The sequence below is a fragment of the Carassius carassius genome, chromosome 41 (assembly GCF_963082965.1).
Source record: "Carassius carassius chromosome 41, fCarCar2.1, whole genome shotgun sequence".
NCBI lineage: Eukaryota > Metazoa > Chordata > Actinopteri > Cypriniformes > Cyprinidae > Carassius > Carassius carassius.
In genome coordinates this window covers 12,636,576-12,659,707 of record NC_081795.1, presented here as the reverse complement: position 1 = coordinate 12,659,707, position 23,132 = coordinate 12,636,576, and the positions used below count along the sequence as shown (strand labels likewise).

Genomic DNA, 23,132 nt, shown 5'->3' with positions numbered 1-23,132 from the left:
AATCGGTGTAGTTGAGTGGATATTTGCATGACAGCTAGCCTATTCTTTTTTGTTTAGTTTTATATATATATATATATATATATATATATATATATATATATATATATATATATATATATATATATATATATATATCTAAAAGAATTGTTGCATTTGACACCCCATTGTTTGTTCAGTAATTGTATAGCCTATAGTCTAAGTAGGTCTACAGGTTATTGGATTATGTCGCCTATAAACAAGTTTTAAAAAGAGTTAATTTTGATTTGTTTTGTTGAAATCTGAATTACATCAGTAGGCTATTTCTAACAGACTGCTGAGGGCAGTAAACGCAATTAAAAATCCCTTGATATTTCTACAGAATTCTTTCAAAGATTTCTTCCGCAAAAGTAGCCTAATAATATAAGGGCCGTTCATGGAATCGAGGTGACAGGAATTGGAATCAGAACCCAAATATTAATATTTTAATTTCCTAACCCTATATTTTGACAGTCTAACCTGCATTCCTGTCACTTGTAATCAAACCTTCAAAGCCAAAGATGCACCGAGTGGAGAGAGAGACGTTGTGTCTAGAGAAGAGTGTGAAGTGAGAGCTGAATCAGTGCGGTCCTGAAGAAGAGGAGACAACGGAGCTAGCGAGCTCTTATCAAGCGTTTAAAAGCGTTATTAAGAGCTATTCTGGAAAAAGGAAGAAGGAAAGTGAAGGAAAGAGAGCAAAAGAAGATCATTTGACTTAATATGACATGAGAGAGGATACCCGTTTCATTTATTTCTCACTGGGATGCGGATTTTTTTCCCTTCTTGACAGTGTTCGTTTACCCCGCATCACTCGTATCATGCGGATATCTACGGAGAAAAAATTAAGATGAAGTGGCCTTCGAAAGTAGTTTTTGACGGCGTTCCGCTCGCTAAGGTTTTATATTTTCTTTAATCGTGTTCAACAGCGTTGCACCGGGCACGAGGGAAAAGCGGGAATTGATAGGGCACGCGCGCAGTGCTTATAAAACAACAGCTGACCATTAAAGCTCACGTCAAGCCAAATAAAACTACCAGAAGAAATAACTCCATTGATTTTGTTGTACAGAAAAGCGGAGGCATAAAAAGCGAGCTTTAAAACAGGTAAGGAGAAATCGCATCATTGCTTCATGCACTTACGTTCTTTTCTGCATTAGTTTATTCAACATGTGATGGATTGGATTGCATGGGAAATAGCTAAAGATCGCGATACTTTAACGCTGTGTTTAGATTTACATCATTCTAATTCTGTGGACACGGCACGGGAATTATAGATGAGAGGCTAGCCTAGGCTACTGAAGCAGCATGCAGATCGGCTAAATACGCTGAACTTGAATATCATTATGTGCAATTTTGGACATTTAGTAGCCTTATGTCACTAATGAATTTTAAAGTAAATTAGCACATTCCCCCCATGTTCTGCATTAGTCAAAACAACACTTGGTAGTCAATGAACGCTGCATGATTTGCATAACAATAAGATCCCCCTTTGAAATAATCTAGCTATTATTTAAGTGGTGCTAGTTTATTAAAAATTGAGCACGAACGAGTGACTGACAAATTCTATTGTAGTCTACTGTTGCATTTGCATCCAAATTAATGGGGGGGGGGGGGGTGTATATAACTGTAATGCAAGAAACTTAATTGTTATGCTCTATAGTGGTTCCAAACAAGGCATTTAAAGTCAAATATAGAATCTTAATCTATTAAAGTGACCTCATGAAACCCGGATTATAACGGTTCTGGTTTATAGCCTATGTTTTATAGGTGAAACGCGTTATAACGCATTGGTTGTGCAACATGTGTGTATTAAACTTTGCAGCATCTGGTTAAACTCTTACACAGAATTACAAATATCACTGGATGATTTGAAAACCACCTTGGTGGTGCTGAAATAACTTAATGTATTTGAGAGGTTTGCCAGGTGGGTTTTGAGGGTTTTTGGCTCAAGATGAGGGTGGAATGGGTGTCATCTTTGCACCCCCTGGTGGATAATGGCAAGCGAGCGCTGTAAGAAAAAAGAAAAAAAAAAAAGAGTCGGGTTCTGTTTTAATGTCACAGTCATTATTTGCTTTCAATAAGTGAGCTTACGCAATGTTGACGTTTTGTAAAAAAAAAAAAAAAAAAAAAAAAAAAAAAAAAAAAAAAGGGGTCAAATTCTTATGTAAAGCCCTAATGTTCATGATTGCTAGAAGTCTTGTAAAGGGTGAACACTGAAATGTCAACACAACAATTATTTTGTAACTATAACGATATCCCCTCCTCCTAAATGCATCTATAACGTGAACGTCAAACTATTGATAGGAATTTTTTGTCTCAGTAACTAGAAATTTTTCTTCTAGCACATCATTCCTTCACTCACACGCTCGGGTGGACTCTCCGTCGGTTACATTGTTACGCCAATAGGTGGCGACAAGTGAGTGTCTTTTGTGTTTGAGCAAGTAATGGAGTCTTTCACTCAACCGATTCTGTAACAAACATCGAGTAACTCGAGTAACCGGTAACATTCTCACATTATTTTGTTAGCACAGACAGGTCTTTAATGAAATCCTTTACTCAAATTCAGCAGAACTTCATCATGTTCAGGGTCGGTATGAGGTCGAGATAAGTGACATTTTGGGGAATATATGTGGAATTCTGCAGACTTAATTTAAACATGGTGAAATATCTTAAACTTAATCTGAAAGGACAGAACGCAAAAATTTGACAACATATTTCATGAACACTAAAGGAAAAGAGGACTGACATGATTGATTTATTGATTAACAAGCAATTAAACTCTGTAGGAAACACATTCAATGTAATCCTGCTCATGAAGCACATCTAATGTATGTCTGTACATTGCCGTGTATTGCTGGTCTATGCACTCTTTGGTGAGTAACATGCTTTGAAATGGAAAAATTGACATGCTTGTTTATTTGGAAGGTTGGAATCTTGAAAATTGGATAAAAAGTACAATGCAGTGAAACACTATGAATAACAATTAGAAAAATATACGTTCATTGCAATATATGCATAATTATTTATACACATATTTATACACATTTATACACAAGTTGTTTGAGAGTTTAGGACAGTTAGCAGTGCATGGTGGTGGGTGGGCACCAAAGGATTTGCACTTTGCTGATTCCTTGATTAATGGAATTTTTTGTTGAATCATGGATCATGTATCATGTATTTTTATCTTTTTGACCAGGAATTTTTGAATTAATGATTTCAAATAATGCAGACTAACGGCTATATGATTAACAACCACATAGCTCACAGGTCTGTCTAAAGGTTTGTAAGTTATTGTTAAATCAGTTCCCCTGATTCTCACCTTGAGAAAATAAATGAGATTTATACTTTTGATTTCTCCCTTAACAAACCAAGCCCAAAATATATGAACTGTGAAGGTGGTATCATTATATCAAGATGGTCAAACATCCAAAATTGTATTAAAAAAGTATTGGTAGTATGCTGTAAATACTGTACAAAATGTGAAATGTTTAGTGTTCTGCTGTATTTCAATGGAACAAAGACATTCACTTTATCTCATTTATTATTTACTGCCATATTTATTTTAAATGTAATAAAGTCTGCTAAGTAAAGTCTGCTGCAGGCATAAGCATGCTTCAGTGGGTTTCCAGAAGGATTCTTTTATCGTCTTTTTTTGTGGAAATGCGTGTATATGTTTTGTTTGTTTGTTTGTTTATTTATTTTTTTACTGGCTGGTGAAATGAAAAAATCAGCACTGGAGTTTCTGCCTTATTTAATGCATAAAATATTTATTTTTAGATGTTTTCTTTTTGTCTGACTATATGAGTGGCATATTTTTGGGGCAGGACTACAAACCATGCCTGAACAATGGAAGCCCCCCTTGTTAAGGGAAACCTGTTTGGAAAGTTAATATCACTATTCTGTTTAGTGCAGCTAATGATGCCAACAGCTTTAAAGGTGCAGTGATGTTCTCCAGGCCGTTTTCTGGTGTTGGTGGTGGGTTTGCTGCAGTTCAGTGATATCACCAGCATGTAGCCTAATTATGACTCAGGGTGGCTAAGGCAAGTGTTTCTTGGACTGGTTCTGCTGATTTGCATTTGTTTTCACAGAAAGCTCTGTCCCAGTAGACAGAATGTGCCCAGCAACATAACAAACACGGTTAAAAGGGCACACAAAGACCCACACAAGTTTGGAGTCTGGGTGCCTGGCTGGCAGCACATATGTATATACACCTGACAGAAAACTGAGTAAGATACATGATCTCATTGGATGCCTGATCACTTATTGGATAGGTCATGGAGAAGCACAACTCTCTGTTGTAGTGAAGGTTAACCAACATGGTGTGACAATTTGTTAGTATCCGTGAGTTCGGTCTCCACAGAATTGAGACAAGGGCATCATTCAGCACTTTCTGTGTTGAGGGCCACTCACAGGACATTTGCCAATCTGTGCAACACCCATGAGGCCAGTCCTTCACAAACTCAACACTCAGCCCATTTTCCTAGCTAATGAAAACTCTTTTTGTACAATAATAATGACTGAAGTACAGTAATGGGGCTAACAAACATGTTTCTGTAATGTCTAGAATATTTTCACAATATGCACAGTGTTGTTTTTGGGTTATTAAATAATATTATAGTTTTTATTTTAAGTTGATACATGCCTAGTTAGTTTACCTACTCTCTTTCTCTCTCTCTCTCTCTAAATTAAATGTAATACATATTTAATATATTGTAATGTTATGATGGTTAAATTTACATCTTAACTGATTTCAAGGTTTTTTTGTATTGTTTATTTATTTATCAGCTGTAACACAATTATACTATAAACTTATCAGTATTGATTAAAACAGATCAATTTGTGCAATTTATTTACTTAATATTGACGATATACAAGTTGATATTTGGTATTTAGTTGACTTATTGTTTTATTTCCAATTTTAATATTTTTTTCAGTCAAAAAAAAACAAAAAAGAAAACCTAAAATGTAAATTATATAAAATGTAATATTTAACAAAATTAATATCCAGTTTTCATACTGTAAAGCTTAAGCACACACACACACACACACACACACACCATAATATATATATATTTTTTATTAATCACAATAATAGGATTATATCATCATCTTTTCAGTATTTGACATATTGGACATAATTTCAATAAATGTCTACTTTTCAAATGGAACTTTAGTTGAAACATTGATTTGAAAAGTAAAAAGAAGTCTTGAAATGGCAGTAATGAGAGAAAACCTTCCAAAACATGACATGTTAAAACCATGTGCTTTTCAAAGCTTCCAGCAGCTAAGGCCATTTCAGAATCCATATGTCAGTCAATGAGCAGAATATAATGTCAGAGAGCATGACTATCCATGTCTATTCTCTGTGTCTTGTATTGATTCTGTGGTCAGTAGTGTTTAAGTGAATTTTCCAGGCCTCTCCTTCAGATCAGCCCAACATAGTCAGTCAATCATAGTTAATAATTATTGGCACCAATCAGTTTAGCCAAGGTTAATGGCTGAACATTTCAGCTGCTATGCTATTTTCCTTTAGGCTTGCACAAAATATAATCCTTTTCAGCTTTTTTAGCTTTATTATTATTATTATTATTATGTAGCATGGCTTTTGCACATTATATAGCACAGAGTTGCCATCATTATCTCATGAAACATCAAAACAGTATGCTTGAGAGTTTGATTTGTGCTATTTGAATTTAGCAAGATGTTATTTAGAGACATTGGATTTCGATGTTTTGGCTGTCGAGCACTTTCTGAATGTCACCCTCCCTTCCGAAAATGCCTCTTTCATGTTGTCCTGGAAGTGTCAGTTGTCAGATGTGTCCCCACATTTCCTTTCAAGGCTATTCGAGGTCACATGAGCTGTTTCTTCTGCACGATTTTGAAGTGCCTTTTTTTGTGCACCACTTTTGTAGCACATCTCATCAAGTTCATACCTAGCAGTCGTTGCCATGACAGCAGCTACCACTTTGTGATGAGAGCGAATGACGTGCATATATCCTACGAGACATAGTTGAAGTTTAAGTAGACTTATATTTCAGAATGAACAAATATGCATCTGTCGACAGCGAAACAAAGTATTGTACATGAGCTAATGCTTTTGCTTGAATTAACCACTTCTGGGTTTACTTAAGGAGGACTCAGGGTGAACATAAAAGATTGTTGTGACTTAAAACATGTCACATCTTCCAATTGACTGATAAATTAAAGAAATGTGTTTTTAAATTGACCTCCTAAGGTCTTACAAGGCATAAAACAACCTAGAGGCTTGTCTTGTTTAATGCCTGAGGACTTTTTTCATCAATCTTGCATGGTAACATCTAAAATTCTGTCCTTTCTGATCTTGCCTTGCATTGAAACAGTGTTCATTTAAATGTTGTTAAGGCTGGAATTCACTACATAACTTTTGCCCAGATTTTTGCCCCAATTTATTCTGGACAAAACGATGCTAGTTGCCGAAAATCTTCAGATCTCAGTTGACAGATTTCATAGAAAATACAATGGTTTATGTTGGATTAAGACTAAGGCTGTGTTTGTAAAAATCCTCGGTCATTTAGTTTATGATTTACTGTTTTTCTCTAGCCAGCCTATTGTTTTAAAAATCCTTTCAGATGTTAAAAGTGTTGTAGTGCCTTTAGCATCTTTTCGTGACTTTTCTGAGTCATATTTCCCCGACATGGTCAGCAAAAAAAAAAAAACTGTACAAAAGATTATTTCCCTGTTTCTAATTTTGCTACAATTTTGTCAATTAATGTGTGAAATTGGCTTTAATTATTCCTTCTCCTGTTTCACTGATTTCTCCAGTTTACCAGACCTGAAAACATCAATTCCCCCTTACTACCCTTCACCGATGTGTCCCTGAGCCCTCAAAGCCTTGAAGATTACATTGATATACACATTAACATTTTTTTGGTAAGTCAATAGGGATTGAATTATTTATATTTTGATACCAGGCTAACAGGCAGCTAGTCCCAATGATCACTCACTTCATCAGTTCAACAGCACCTCTCTTCCTCTCCGCCACTCTCAAATCAATACATGAAGATATCTGTACACTTTTGAAAGATTCCACCTCTGCAAATAAACTTCCCAGCTCAGAGAGAGAAGTTCATTGGAGACAAATGGTGCCCATTTCGCAGGTAGGCCTTTGCAACCGCTGTGATTTGTTTTATTGCTAATGGGGGCTGAAGTGCCAGGGCCCCAGGCCATTTTCTTTTTGCAGTCTGAGCGAGTATACCCAGCATCTCTTAAAAGCTCTAAAGGAAAAAAAAACAGCAGAGTTCCTCTCATATTGTGCTTCCAGAAGACTATCTCTTTAACTCTCCTCATTACCATACACAGGCTCTACAGACAGAATCTCTAATGCCCACGGGGTGATTAACACACCACAAAGGTGACAGCTGAAGCGGTCTAATTGGCCGCCCAGGCAAAGCTCTTCACAAAGCAGGATGGAAGATACCTGGGTGATTGGCAGAGGCCATGGAGAAAAGGAGATCCCAAGCGGAAGGCTGGATTGTCCTGGCTCCTTTTTAATCATGTCATTCAGCATTGTTGATGAGAGATGTTCTGAGATTAGAGTTCAAGGAGGATGGCCTTGTGAGTGACTGTGGGATTTACTCAACATGTGGAAGGGATGAATGAATCAGTATTCAGTAGGGGTAGCAGAAGGTTACAGCAGAAGGTTTCAGCCCTATCCCTCTTCTCCATATTTAGGTATGCAGATTACATTCTTTAATATGCAGATCATATACTTTCTCTAGAGTAATGATTGTGCAGACTTGTGACTTTACTACAGCTTTTACCACTCCGCAGGTCTCTTGTAATTTATAGACATTCATGTTCAAAAGTCTGGGGTACACTTTTGCATTTAATTGATATAAAATACTTTATGCAGTTAAAAATAATAATTTAACTATTTTAATGTACTTTACAAATTTCAGTCTTCACAGGATCCTTCAGAAATCATTGTTATATGTTGATTTGGTGCTGAAGTGTGTTGTGTGTATAAATGTGTACTGTTTTAATATGTGTATAAATATTTTTTTCTAAATAGTATTATTGTCAAAAGTACTGATGTCGGAACCAGTTGGCACTGAAATTAAACAAATGATGCCATCATTTTCTGCCAGCATTTAGTATGCTGTTGAGCGCATTCTTTGACAGCTCTGATTGGCATTGTATCTACACTCTCAACAGATATGTCTGTGATTGGCTACAATGATCACTGCTTCATGCTCATTACCGAGCGCTTGCACATGTGAGCGTTTGAAAGCCATGTCTATCAGCAGATCCCTAATATATCTGCTCATAGACGTATCCACTGATAGATATGGCCTTCAAATGCTCCTGTGTGTATCTGTCTAAGCATTCGCTGAAGAGTATGAAGTGATGATCATTGTAGCCAATCACAGACACATCTGTTGAGAGTGTAAACACAATGGCCAATCAAAGCTGTTTAAGAATCCACTCAACAGCCTTCAAAATACTAGTTGGAAATGCTGGCATCAGCACATTTATACATTTCAGTGCTGACTGGTTCTGACATCAGTACTTTTTTTGTCAAGAAGCTACAAGTACAACAAAGACGACATCAATTATGTAAAAGATACAAAACGGTATTGAAGGATTCGGATACTGCATTGGGCACAGTTGATTCTAATAGGAGGAAGTGGAAATGACAAACTACTCAGACATTGGTTAGGAAAGGTTGTGCTTTAAAACAGTTATTATATCAGCCTTAAAATTTAATTTTAAACATTTACTTTACATTTTTTTATCTACACAACCTAAATGATGCCAACCAAAAATGAAATTTCATGTATTATTTTGCACTATAGTAAGCCCTAGAATGTGTATTAAATAGTAAATAGGGTCACTTTTCATTTCATGTTGAAAATGTACATATGGCAGAAATGTACGGAAAAATCGATTAAAGACAATCAAACAGACTATGAACACTTGTAATAGCAATTATTATATGTTGCAGTCAAATTTATAACAAAATTTGGTAGTTCTGTCTGTTGTTTCAGGGTTGGCATCATCTGAGGTTCTCTGGGGGGTTGGCATCATCTCTTCTCAGGTGTTCTGGATCCAGACTGAAGCTTGTGTAAATCCTAGTTACCACAGGATGTCAATCCCGTGGCAGAAACAGAGAAACAAATAGAGACATACTGTAATTAGCATAGCTGCTGTTTCAAACAAGCAAACTTGATTTGTTTAGCCCAAGCTAAAGAATAGTCATGTGTTTTTGTTTAGGTATAACTGCAGTACAAGATTATAAGAGGCCTTATTTGAATGCTTGACCAAAGAGATGTTTCTTAAACAGAGAAAGTTTGTCTGAACCCCAAACATTATCAGAAAGGCTATTTCAGAGATTGGGAGCCAAATGTGAAAAAGCTTCCTTCCTTTAGTGGACTTTGCTATCCTAGGTACTACCAAAAGTTCTTGACCTTGTTAGGACTCTAGGAGCTGCATTTTGGACTACCTGTTGCTTGTTTATTGAGGATGCATGACAACCACCTAGCAGTGCATTACATTAGTCCAGTCTAGAGGTCATGAATGCATGAACTAGCTTTTCTGCATCAGAGAGATGTAACGTGTTTCATAGCTTGGCAATGTTTCCAAGATGGAAGAATGCTGTTTTTGTAACATGGGAAATATGATTTTCAAAAGAAAGTTGCTCTCTAATATAACACCCAGATTTTTGACTGTATAGAGGATGTAACAGTACATCTGTCTAGTTGCAAATAGTAAAAAAAAAAAAAGTTGGTCATCCAATCTTTTACATTTTTAGCACTCTCTGCTAGCTTAGATTATATAGAAGTTTCATCTGGTCTTGTTGAGATATATTTTTGATTATCATCAGTATAACAGTGGAAACTAATCCCGTATTTTCTAATAATATTACGGGGCAACATGTATATTGAAAATAGCAGAGGACCTAGGACAGATCCTTGTGGCACTCCATACTTTACTGGTGGTAATTAAGATGACTCAGTTCAGTTAAATTAGCAATGAGATGCAGCCTTGGTCTGACGCAAGAAGCAAGTAATTTGTAATTTTAACAAGTGCAGTTTCTGTGCTATGATGGGGCCTGAAACCCGACTGAAATTCTAAATGATATCTAAAAATAAATACTTAAAAATATATATATAAAAAATACAAAACACAAAAGCATGTAACAAAATGTCTAAAACAAACAAAAATTTGAATCTGAAAATATAAAAATAAAAGGCAATACAGAATATTAATAAATACATTAAAAGCATATAAATGATACTAAAACAACACCAAGTTTAATGTTGAACACTGTAGCACTTTGAATTAACTGCTAATTATGCTTCATCTCTGCATTAGGTCGTCTAGATACAGAGCAGCAGTTTAGTTTGCCAAAACTACTCTTGTTATTTTTCAAATCTTAGATCCACAGATGTGTATTAAAAACCAACTCTGACTCATTCTTTGTCATGCATACATAATGGAAGGGGTTGGCGCAATATGGAAGTCAGACACTGAGGGAAAGGCAGCTCATTAGTCACCGCTTCCCTGAATGTTCAGTTGTGTTACCAGATGCTTTGCCTCATCGCAGATCTCATCTTTAATCAACTGGAGAACCAGAACGAAGCCTCTCTTTTAAACAGATTGTTTAGAGAAGAGTCACATTTAATGCCACTCACCCTGTCATCACTTGCTCGGTTGCTCATTTAACGGGACTACGATGCTCCAGTGTTCTTATCAGCTTAGCCCTGCAGTCCTGAAGCGACCGCGACACTGGGTCGACAACATTTGGCTTCATCCACTCAGTCCCAGCTGCACAATGACAGCTTAGATGGGTGTCCCCTCTTGGGATAATGACACATTTACCACTCAAGTGGATCAGGGTAAGTTAGGTACTTCACAGAATAGAGAGAAAAGCTCTGCAAAACATGCTTCCTCATCTCTGTTTGGTTCCCTCTGCATGCAACGTGGATTTCAGGTCAAGAGTAGTGAATGAAGTCTGGCTGTAAGAAGACCAGGGTGCACAGACTGGGGTAATTACCCTTTTCTAGTGAATGGCTCTCCACTCTGATATATAGCCCTCTGCGTGTTGTATACACATTATGGCCTTCAATCATTGCCATGTGGAGTCACTGCAGGAATCATCAGTCTAAACACTGTCTTCCAGCTTAAACCGTGAACCCGTATAATGCTTGGCTGAAACATATTCCTATGTTTGTTAAACCACCAAAAAGAAAAATTTAAGAAAATTGTCAAACTTATATCACTATACACTATTGAAAAGGTATTAAAAAGTGTTAATTTACCCTTCCAAAAATTAAGGTCTATAAAGATTTTCCAGAAAACAAGACTGGTCATTTTACTTAACAAAATAAATGTGTTTTGATTTAAAAATCTTAAAGAGCAGGTCAAGTGGTATTTTAAAGTGTCCTAATATTGTGTTAGAGTACTCTACAAGTTTAAAAGCTTGTAAGGTCAGAAAACATTGTAAATTTCTCAGAATATACACTTAATAATACAGTAATTTTCCAATGACTTGGAAATTATTCGTTCCAAGCAAGTTCGGAGCAAACCCTTCCCTTTCATAAGCCTACTCTGCGCTGATTGGTCAGCTGGCCAAGCCTGTTGTGATTGGCACAGAGAGGAGTCATTGAGCCAGTTAGCCAGCGCTACCATTGACCATTGGGTTTTATTTAAAGGTCCCGTATTGTACACTTTCCTGGAGTTTTATTTTAGGTTTTGATGTCCTTAAGAATATATATATTTGTGGTATAATTACCATAAACCATCTAATATTTTTACAGCTCCTCAGGAGGTCTGCTAAGAACAGGTCGATTTTAGCCTGTTGTTTTCTGAGTGACGCACGGCCAGGCCAACCACAGGTAACTAGGGTCAGCCAACGCCACAGCGCTAGCTGGAGGCAGCAAAACAAAGGGGAAACTGGAGGCGGCCCACTCAAACCAGTGCAGATTCAGCTAACCTTATGTAAGGAGCTTAAAATATCATCTTGTTGTGATGTTGGGTGCCAGAATCGACATAATACAGCGTCAAATTAGAAATTTGATCGTATATCTGCTGGCACTGCCAGACAAACAAATCGATGACAGCTATAAGTGGTTAAACGCGATAAAACAAGCGGACTGGACAGAAACGATCGTCAAGAATGCTTGTGTTGGCACCGCACACTTATTGAAAAGTTTCAATAAAGTATTGTCTTTTGTTGTTATGGACGAGACTGCAGATTTCTTGCCATAAGTTTCTTGCATCTCACGATGTCGATGCATGTGTAAAACATCAAACTAATGATTTATATATAATCATTTGTAATTGTATATACATTGTTGCGATTTATTGTGGCTGGAACAATAATGTAGCTGTAAAAATCGCCTGCTGAAATTGACGTGCTAGATAATCACGATTGTTTGTCTTTACTATACATGTTAGATGTGATCCACCTCATAGGAACGATCCTGTCATATCATCCATCCTTTGAGTGAGAGTGTAACGTTACAGGTCGGCTGATCCATTTTCGTGGTTAAAGTGAACCTTTTCGACATGTTTCAGTGCTGTTGTTGCTCAGTGCTCAGCAATGGCATGGACGTGATGTTGTCTGGGGGTTTGACAAAAAGAGAGGGGTGCTCAGGGTGGTGACTGACTTTTTACGGAAGTCACAACAGTTCGTGAAAAATCACAGCTATGAAGGCTGTGTGCATTTTACTGTGGACTGACTCTTTTGAAATGTATATGGTAGTTAAATAGCCCCTAGACCTCAGTTATCGTGAAAAAAGCCAGGAAATTTCAACTTTGACAATATGGGACCTTTAAATGTGAGCCAAGTTAAAAGAACCAGTTAAAAGAACCAAAGACTTAAACTACTTCAGTCTGTGTGCACTGAATTTAATACAAGAGTTTCAGAATTTGAGTTGAATAACTGAAATAAATGAACTTTTTCACAACATTCTAATTTATTGAGATGCGCCTGTACAAGCAAATCGTGCCCACAGATAAAGTTTAGCTGCTAAACTTTGAAAACTTAAAACAATAATGGTGGTTACGTTAGCCGAGTGCTAACGTGACTAACTGATGAAACAGTACAGGTTGTAAACCAAAATATGTCTACTGTAATGTTTGAAAGACAACAGACAAAAGACGCTGTTTTAACTTTTAATCAGAATGCCTATAAAGTCTGTGTGCTATACTACATTCTTTATTATTAAATGAAATAATTACAACCACGCCAGTCTACATTAATCAACATCTTCTTAGGGAATAGTGGGTTCAGAGTTAAATATCAGAACTACTTCAGTAAGACAGTAATATGGTGCTTTACCTGGAAACCTGAAGCTGCACTAGGTATAAGCCTACATAACATAGCACAAAAACCTGATATTTTGAGCACTCAGTTGAAAAGTATACATAACGTATCAATACTTACAGGTTGTGGTTCGGAGAGCTTGTTAGTCCAAATTAAGAAGATTAGAAGCCAACAAGGATAAAAGCCAAGATTAAAGAAGCAGTCCTTGATAAAATGACATGCACAAAACAAAAGGTTCTAATTGTATTTCTGTGGTATCCTTGAACACAGTGTCTTCTCAACATCATGGAAACACACTACTATCGGAAGTATTTGTGGGCAGGTCAAACTCTGTTTGTATTTTGCGGGCAGGGGGAGATTATAGGAATGTGTTACCCAGTAACGTATACCGGTAACAGGCAAAAGTTTCCAAAATATAACGTGGGGTTTCATAGCGATGCAAAAGAAGCACTAATTTGGGTCTCCAAATTAACCCCCCCCCCCCTTTTTTTTCTTAGTGTGAAGAACAATTTAATAATCTGAGGATCATCATGGAACCAGTGCCATTAAAAAGCCTCGTGGGAAGTCGTGGCCTAATGGTTAGAGAGTCAGACTTGCAATTGAAAGGTAGTGAGTTCGAGTCTTGGGCCAGCAGGAATTTGTAGGTGGGGGGAGTGCATGTACAGTTCTCTCTCCACCTTCAATACCTTGACTTAGGTGCCCTTGAGTGTCGTGTGCCCTTGAGCAAGGCACTGAACCCCCAACTGCTCCCTGGGTGCTGCAGCAAAAATGGCTGCCCACTGCTCTGGGTGTGTGTTCACAGTGTGTTTGTGTGCACTTTGCATGGGTTAAATACAGAGCATGAATTCTGAGTATGGGTCACCATACTTGGCTGAATGTCATGTCACTTTTTCACACTTGATTTTTAATAGTGTAGGACGACTTATGTGAGTGTTTTTGGAATACGGAATATGGAATACTGTTGACTTTGTTACTTACTGCATCACCCTGTACCTTGCAAAGGTTTAAAGGCACAAATAAGCCATGTAATTACTGTGTGGCGACCATAATATCTGCTAAGACATGCTGACCACTGAGGAAGGGGGCTAATCAGAAATCTTATTCAGCCATTTAATCAAATATGGTTGTGCCTTGAAGACACATTTACACATGATACGATGTGACAGACTAAAAACAGCTTTGAGATACTGGCTCTCATGAGCATTTCCAAAGTATTATTTATAAAGCAGTAGTTTCTGAATTTAGTGTTTTCTAAGGCGAGTGCCACTGTTACTTTTGCTCAGTGTTTGCTGTGTCCCATTCAGTTGTGCAATATACCTGAATAATAGCTTACATTTTCTGAATCCTGGGATCCATCTGTAACATCCTAACATCATTATTCAGATAATTAAAAAATAAATGATATTTAATAAGTTAAGTTCAGGATGTAGTTCAATATTTGGTTATGGAAGCACCGATATAAGATTCGGGGCATCAGGATTACCTTTGACATCATCAATTAATATAACAAATGGCAATAAATCTGTAATATCTGCCAACAAACATTAAGTTTCCAATATATATTGTGCATTGCTATTTTTTGGGTGAAGCTATGATGAAATGCAAACAGTGATAGATTTATCTGTATTGTGATGTACAGTGTAATGGATTATAGAAAAATTTAAAATAAAAGGCAGCTTGGTTCTGTCATTTGGTTTTTGATTGGATTTTAAGATGTTGACATTGCACTCAAAAATGTATGTGAGGTCTGTAATTTCACTGGAAGACTGAGTTATGATATTTTGATGATAAATTATGAGGAATAAACCAACAACAATAATAATAAAAAAGAAACTTATGAATGGACGAATTGTTCAAAATAAGATCATTCAAAGGCATAAAATATTTCTTACAGGCCTACTATAATTAAAATATGCATTCATGTTTTTTTTTTTATTTTGAACATCAACACAGTTACCTTAATCCCAATAGCTTCTGCAAAAATGTAATGTGAGAATTGTCCTTCTATCTATGCTTGCTATTACATACATTAATTTTGTGCATGATTTATGCCACATGCATTTAATGACTCTGGAATGAACAAGTAATTAACAGGGGAGAATACACGTAAGCGGCAGTCTCTGTGTAAGAACTGGCAATCTGTAATTGCCTTTAGTTTCAAGATGGCAGGATATGGCAGCTCCTAATGGCATTTCAGTTTCCTATATGCACTCCACTGGTATGTCTGTCAAATTAATGAATCGTCTAGACACATGCAAATTTATGTTTAATAATGGAGGAGGAATGCAGGTAGCACCTATCCTGATCAGTCCACTTCTCTACATCTACTCTTCTCTTCTTACCAGTCTGCTTTACAGGAGCTTGCTGGCATAAAGGCTTGATTGAGCTCATGCCTAAGCGAAATTTCCTCATTTTCCAAACACTAGTCTGAATAGGCCACTCACTGCCCGGTTATTTGTCACGAGAGCTCTATCTGTGTGCGCAGTGGGTTATTTCTGTGCTTTTTTGGACTGCAGACAGACAATAGTGTTTGTAAAGACAGCATAGGCTGTTATCATCGACAAACAGTGAGGGGTGAGATAAGTGGGATGCTTCAGGCCATTCTCTCTCTCTCTCTCTCTCTCCCTCCCTCTCTCTCTGTTTTACTCAGTACATTGTCTCTCTACAGTCCAAGTCCAACTCCTGCTCTGTTCCTCCAGTTTCTCTTCCTCAAGCCTCACAAAACCCTACCGAGCCAAGCTGGCAATTTTTATCTATTTATCTATCTGTCTGTCTGTCTATCTGTCGTTCTATCTATCATTCTATCTATAATTCATATTTATGTATCATTCTGTCATTCTGTTAATCGTTCTGTTGTTCTATACCTACTTATTATTAAACATAATTTCATTTATGATATTTTTTATGTGTGTTACTTATCTTATCGTTTGCTATATACCAGTAAAAAATCTTCCCACTATAAGAATTAGTCATCCCTCGAAAACAACTATAAAAGATAGTTAATGACCTACAGTATTTCGGTGGGACCATGCAGACTTGGCAGAAGGTGGACGTGAAACCGAGGAGGAGTTAATCACTAAATGAGAAGCTGCCTTTACAATCTGGAACTGGTTTGGTCAGGGCTGTACATTACGACAAAAAATCGGTCTGTGCAATGAATAAATGTACTACAGTATCACGTGTGTGATACAGTTTTTGCATGTGTATGAGCCTGTTTACAAACCTGTTGTCCAACATTAGATTTATTGACATACTTGTACTCCAAATTCACTTCATAACATCAGCCAAGTGTTTGAAATAACTTCTTTTTGTGACCGAGTGGTTTCATATCACATAAAATGAGCAGAACTCATACTATTATATAGTAATCTATTCAGTATGTTAAGTAGCACTGCATTATAAACATACTTTATTCTTATGAAAATACCCAAGATGGCTTAAAGAACACAGATAAACCATATATTGTCACAAATGTACAGTATGTTTTTTGTCTTCATGCTTGATGACTTTAAGCATTTCTATTTTCTGTTTTACTCCGCTACAGGCATAGCTGGATGTCTCTTTTACATTATAAACTTAAATACACAAAGCTTGGCTAAAAGTCAGAACTAGCCATTTTAGAATATTAGTTTTTTGTTTATTTTACATAAGTGTTTCATAAAAAGAAACTGTACTTGCACTGATGTCATATGCATCATTTATTTGTTGTGTAATATAAACAACTTTGTAATTTTTAGCCAAAATAACTACATCGTCATATTTAAACTACCATTATGGTGATATGCAATTACTCATATCCCAGCATTTTACTATGTGTAGCATTGGAAGGCAAGTCTTACTGAAGGGCATTGTGTTAAATCAAGATTGATTTATTCATTTGGGAGGAGCACTCAAGAATCAAGGCCAGGCTTTTTTTGGATTCTTGGCTGAACCCACATCGTTATCATTCTCGTGATGTCAGATTTACTGTTAAAATTTGGCCAGCGAGCCGTGAGTCAGAGCGGCACAGCTGACTGTGTGGTGGAAGGCGGGTGTGGGTGGCCGGTGCTACTGGCGACTTCATGTGCTAGCTCCATCATAATCGGGCCTGCAGGCATGAAGGAGAGATTGCAGTGGCTGCACACATCACACTCCGCTCATCTTGTGAGGTCAGGAGGACACACTTTTAGATCTTGCTTTCATCATCCCGGGAATGTCAACACAGGATGAAGAAAGCTAGCAATCTTTACCTTGCCCTGTAATAAATATATATAATATAGTAAATTAAAAATGACCTTGTCATTAGTCTCACATAGAATTCATGGCAGCTTTTACTTGCCAAGGCACGCCCATGAGGGCATTTGACTGACATGTCAAACAACCAATCACAGTTCGTTTCATTCATCATTACATTTCGAGGCGTGGAAATGTTACAAAATAACAGACCGGTGTGTAAAACTCTCGGACATATTTGAAAGATTCTGTTCCGTGAAGTTTAAATATTTCACATACTTTTGAAAATCCAGCGTTTTGTTGATCCTAATAAGCGCTCGTTGTCACACTTGTAAACACGGTGGCTTTCTTCTTTCGGGAGGGGTTCGGCGCCACAGTATCTTTGTTTCAGTGAAGAACGTTCAAAAATGCGACACACACGTCTTGCATAAATCCTGTAGAATTCAACCAATCCAATGATGACTTCGACACTCATGAAGTGTTTCTACTTTTGTGTACCATTTGATTTGTTACATAATGTCAGTTAATATGACAGATATCATATTAACAGTTTAAACAACATTGCATTTCTCTGCAGACTAAAATTATCACTGTCTAGTGGTTTTATCAAGTTTACAGAAAGCGGATTGTATAATGTGGGTTGTGTTGTTGTTTTTTGTAATTTAACATGCATCAAAAACTGAAATTAATTTGTGGTTGTTTTATTTGTTGGAGCTCATTGCCTGTCAAACTTTAATTGTGTTGCAGTATTTTTACTCTTGAGAAGATTGTTTTGGTTTGTTGAAAATGTTTTTAACTACTCTAAGTTTTCTACTTAAAATTTTAAATAGCTAAAGTATGATTTTCACCATGAAATAAAAATCCCCAAAGAAGCTGGCATTCCTTTACAAAACAAACATTACATATGTTTGTAACAGAGTTAATGGTCAGGGAGAATGAAGAGGATGGAGTTGGATTGACTGTTGCTGGTGATTTTTATTCTCATTCAACATAATAAACAAAACATTGTGCTACCAGCGCTCAATATAGCACCTTTACATAAGCAAGTTCTCACACCAGTTAGCAATTAGTCTCTCACTCTCTCCACCGCTCACTCCCGCGCTCTTTATGTGGTCTCTCCACACCAGTTACTGCAACAAGACACAGTTGCTTGTCATTTGCCGGCAGCCATATCACCCTGGAGCCCAAGACCGGTTTCCCACTGAAGCTAAGCAGGGCCTGGTCAGTACATGGATGGGAGACCTCCTGAGAAAAAACTAGGTTTCTGCTGGAAGAGGTGCTATTGAGGCCAGCAGGGGGTGCTCACCCTGTGGTCTGTGTGGGTCCTAGCGCCCCAGTGTAGTGATGGGGGCACTATACTGTCAACAAGCACCGTCTTTCGGATGAGACATTAAACCGAGGTCCTGACTTTCTGTGGTCATTAAAAATCCCAGTATGTCTTTCGAAAAGAGTAGAGGTGTGACCTTGGCATCCTGGCTAAATTCGCCCATTGGCCTCTGACCATCATGGCCTCCTAACATTTCCCATATCTACTGATTGGCTTCATCACTCTGTCTCCTCTCCACCAGTAAGCTGGTGTGTGGTGGGCGTTCTGGCACACTATGGTTGCCGTCGCATCATCCAGGTGGATGCTGCACACTGGTGGTGGATGAGGAGATATCCCCTGACTATGTAAAGCGCTTTGAGTGCCTAGAAAAGCGCTATATAAATGTAATGAATTATTTGCATTTGACCCACTTACTCACCGCTCATCTCCCAACTCTCTCTCCCGCTGCAGACCTCACTGAACCATGTTCCCCTTGCCACAATGTTTTTCAGTTTTAGAATCATAACAATTTATTTTAGCCTGATTAGTTTACAAAACAACTTAGCAACCACTTTGACAACCACCTTGAGGGTCTTTGCAGGTTCTGCATGGGCAAGCACTGCTTGGTTTCTTACATCAAATGCAAATATGGAGTTATTTTCAGCTTTTCATATACTAAGAGCATACATATTTGTTCCAGCATAACTTAGCTCCATATGTTCATGTTCAGGCATGTGAACAAACTTGGATTTAAAATTATTAAATGAATTGATAAAGTTGTCTGGCTCTTACAGTATCAGGATTGTAGGGCTTCATCAAGGTTGAGAATTAACATCTGTTGTTTACTGACCCGACGCACCAGAATAGGGTGAAGCCAGCCACAGAGGGCTTACAGGAAACAAAAACTCTCTGGTGTGATTCAGATTTGGTCCTGAATTAGGGATTTGTTTTATTTTGCTTCATTTGTTTATGTTTTTGCTTTTTCTGTTTGTGTTTTCTCAGATGGTTTGCATCATTGAACTTGCGATCCATTGGGCATCAGCACATGTCCAGGTTTTTGTCACTCCTAATGTTATTCTGATATTTCTTTTAAAAGCCAAGTGCCTTGTGAGTCCTGTGGGTTTAAGAAAGACATTTAATTTCCTGTAGCTTTGCTGGGATAATTTAGCACTGTGGAATGAATCACATCTGAAGTTAAATTTCTGGAACGCTCCTTTGAGATACATGCTGAGCTTTAGAGATGGCTGTAGCCAGTGGCGGACTGGCACCAAAAAGAGGCCCTGGCAATTTTAGCAGAGAGGCCACATTTGTCTTCTCAAGTCATCTGCAACCAACAAAGAAACATAACATTACACAAACAACACACTCCAATAATAGCTTAACCAAAGACATAAAAAATAAATGTTTTACCTTCATGTGGTTACAGTAGCAGGTTGCACAATAATTTGCTTTTCTCTGCCACTCTGTCAATAACATCATCTGTATCCAGTCTCATGAGGATCTCCTTCTCTGTTGCCATCAACATGAAGGCTTCCAAATTTTCCTCTCGCATTCTGCTCCTAAGACGACTCTTGATGAACTTCAGTTTCGAGAAGCTTCTTTCACATGCCACTTGTGTGCAGGACAGGGTCAACAAAAATTTGTAGGCCAACTGTATTTTGTGGTATGCATGTGAAAAAAAACTTCAGCTGCTGGAGGAGGAAGTAGCAACACACAGCACAGTTCCTGCAGGCTGTGCATCTTTTGATAACTAGATCAATTTCCTCCATGTCCTCCTGATTGTCTTCTTCCTCAGAGGTAAGAGACTGTGACTCTCTGGTTGTGTACTCACTGAGAGGGGACTTTTTAATAGTGTTCCAGTGGAGGGCCAGACTGCACAACTCAGACTGTAAATGTTCAACTGTTGCATCTTTATCAAATGGAATGAGGCATTTACTTATGTCCTCAAGTGCATTATGAGGGAGTCCATTTGAATTTATTTCTGGAAAATGAAGCGGATCAAGTAGTGATAAGTCAGCATAAAGTTTCCCGTGCTGCAGGAAGCGGCGGTGCATACATTCAGAGACTGTATCAAGAATGATGTTGTGAACATTGATCCTGTAAGCTGTCAGTGAGTCTTCAGTTGTGTTTTCTTCATCGGTAGACTCTCCTGGCATTGTTTTTCTTTTTTTCATCCGTTTTGATGGCAGTGAAGCCTGCATTTCCATCTCAGAATCCACATTTTGGAATCCTCCATTAGCCCATTTCACAAAATTGTCTGCTGCGTCTTTCACTGTGTCAAAGTCTCTGACAAAGTCTTTAAGTTTGTGGTGTGTTTCTGTCACCATGCGATGGGCAGTCAAGAGATCCATGGCATTGGTTTGGAGATACTTTGACAAAGGCGATGTGAGTGTGAAAACACGCAGGAACAACTGTGCAGTGAGAACTGTCTCATATTTGAGGAGTGACTCATAATAATAATTATAATTTATTATTATTTTATTCATATTTACATTTACATTTACATTATGCATGCAGACGCTTTTATCCAAAGCGACTATTGCATTGATTCAAGGTACACATTTTTACATTTTGTCAGTTCATATAGTACTTAGTCTGTTGATTTGCGACGGCCTATTGTTGCAAACACTCCGCTTTATTTATTTATTTAGCCTTTTTATATGGTTGTGCTGCCGGTTGCGGGCGGCCAATCCGCCAAAAGGCGGCCGCATCTCCGCTTTATTTATTTATTTAGCCTTTTTATATGTGCGCCACAAGTTGTTATGAGCGCCGGCGAGCGAGCCGCTGGTGGTGCTGCCGCTTGCAGCCATTGCACCAATAGGCGGCCGCTTCCTCGCTTTATTTAACCTATTTATTTGTTTGTGATGCGGCCACAACAAGTGATGAGACCAGGCGGCCGCAGTGGCATTTGCCCACATTGCCCAATGGCCAGTCCGTCACTGGCTGTAGCAATGGACATTAAAACACAGAGTAATGAAGGCTGAGTGCTCCGAGAAGAATGAATCTTCAATTCTCCTCCTCTCTCTCACACAGAAATCCTTTAGTTTCTCAAACTACAATTCGTGTGGGATGTCAAGAAAATTGAAGTATTAGCTATGGTCACAATAAGCCACTGGTATTTGTCTCTGGCTTATGCTTTAATATCTTGTTTTAAAAATAGGATAGTTTCTCAAGCTTTCCATTGTTGACATGGAAGACAACCATGCGTTTTGTACCAAACCAGCTTCTGTGGACAATGTGGATTATTGCGAGATCCTCAGAGATAAAACCTTCCCTTCTTGATCAAGGCATTGACAAAAACACATTATCCTTGGCAAACATTTTAGTGTTTATATATATATATATATATATATATATATATATATATATATATACAATATTTTTGTGTCTCATAGGTTGGTTTTTCATTGGATTTATCGCTTATCTCTGTTTTCTTAGTCCATTGTCTTGGATGTTACTTTCTTTCCATCAAAGAATCCTGAAAAGACATATCTCATGGTTTTCACAAAAATAATAAAAATAATTATTTCTAGAGCACTAAATCAGTATTTTAGAATGACTTCTGAAGGATCATGACTCTGATGACTGGAGTAATGGCTGCTGCTGAAAATTCAGCTTCATCGCAGGATAAATATAGAATGTTTAAGTGCAGGATGTGATATTACTAGGGTCCTTTCCTCAGGAGCTTACTCTTAGAAGCTGAAGGTGTAATCAAGTCTCCATTTGCTCTCCATTTAATCTTAGTGCATCTAGAAGCTGTTATTAAAAAGATGGGTTTTTTTTACATTCAAGAGGTTCCACTGAACAGATCAATATTTTATCAAAACAGCATCTAGTGGATGTGCAAAGGACTATCATACACTTTAATCTGACAGCATTTTGTTGTTGTCCTTGTTCTGTAAACAACAGATAGAATGGACCTGTAATTAAATATGTCTTAAAAAGGCTGCAAACTGGTCGCCTGAAGATGGGTCAGGACTCAAACATGGAAAAGAATTACAGTTGATTTGTTAATAAATAGTTTAGGCATGCTCATATTAACTCCTTAACTGATAAACAGCAGTAAGATTTTTGACCAATAAATACAATCAGTTAAATGGTCAAAAAAGTAATTTAAGTATTTGAGTAATTTTTCCAAATATTTTAAAACGTTTGGTGCATAAAATGGGCTATGGTACACATAAAATAAAGAAGCATTTTTGAGAGAGAGAGAGAGAGAGAGAGAGAGAGAAAACAAGTCACATATAAGTTGCATAATATTATTACTTACAGAAATAGGCCTACTCCAAATAT

At 37.5% G+C, this 23,132-nt stretch overlaps 1 protein-coding gene across 1 annotated transcript in view; it reads left to right on the top strand.

Moving 5' to 3' along the window:
- The first annotated feature begins 603 nt into the window (after positions 1 to 603).
- The window catches only part of LOC132122760 (glutamate receptor ionotropic, kainate 4-like), a 351,304-nt gene continuing 328,775 nt past the window's right edge, over positions 604 to 23,132 (top strand). Inside the window, exon 1 of the mRNA XM_059533136.1 lies at positions 604 to 1,116. The gene's annotated coding sequence lies outside the window, so the exon portion shown is untranslated. The remainder of the gene's footprint in view (positions 1,117 to 23,132) is intronic.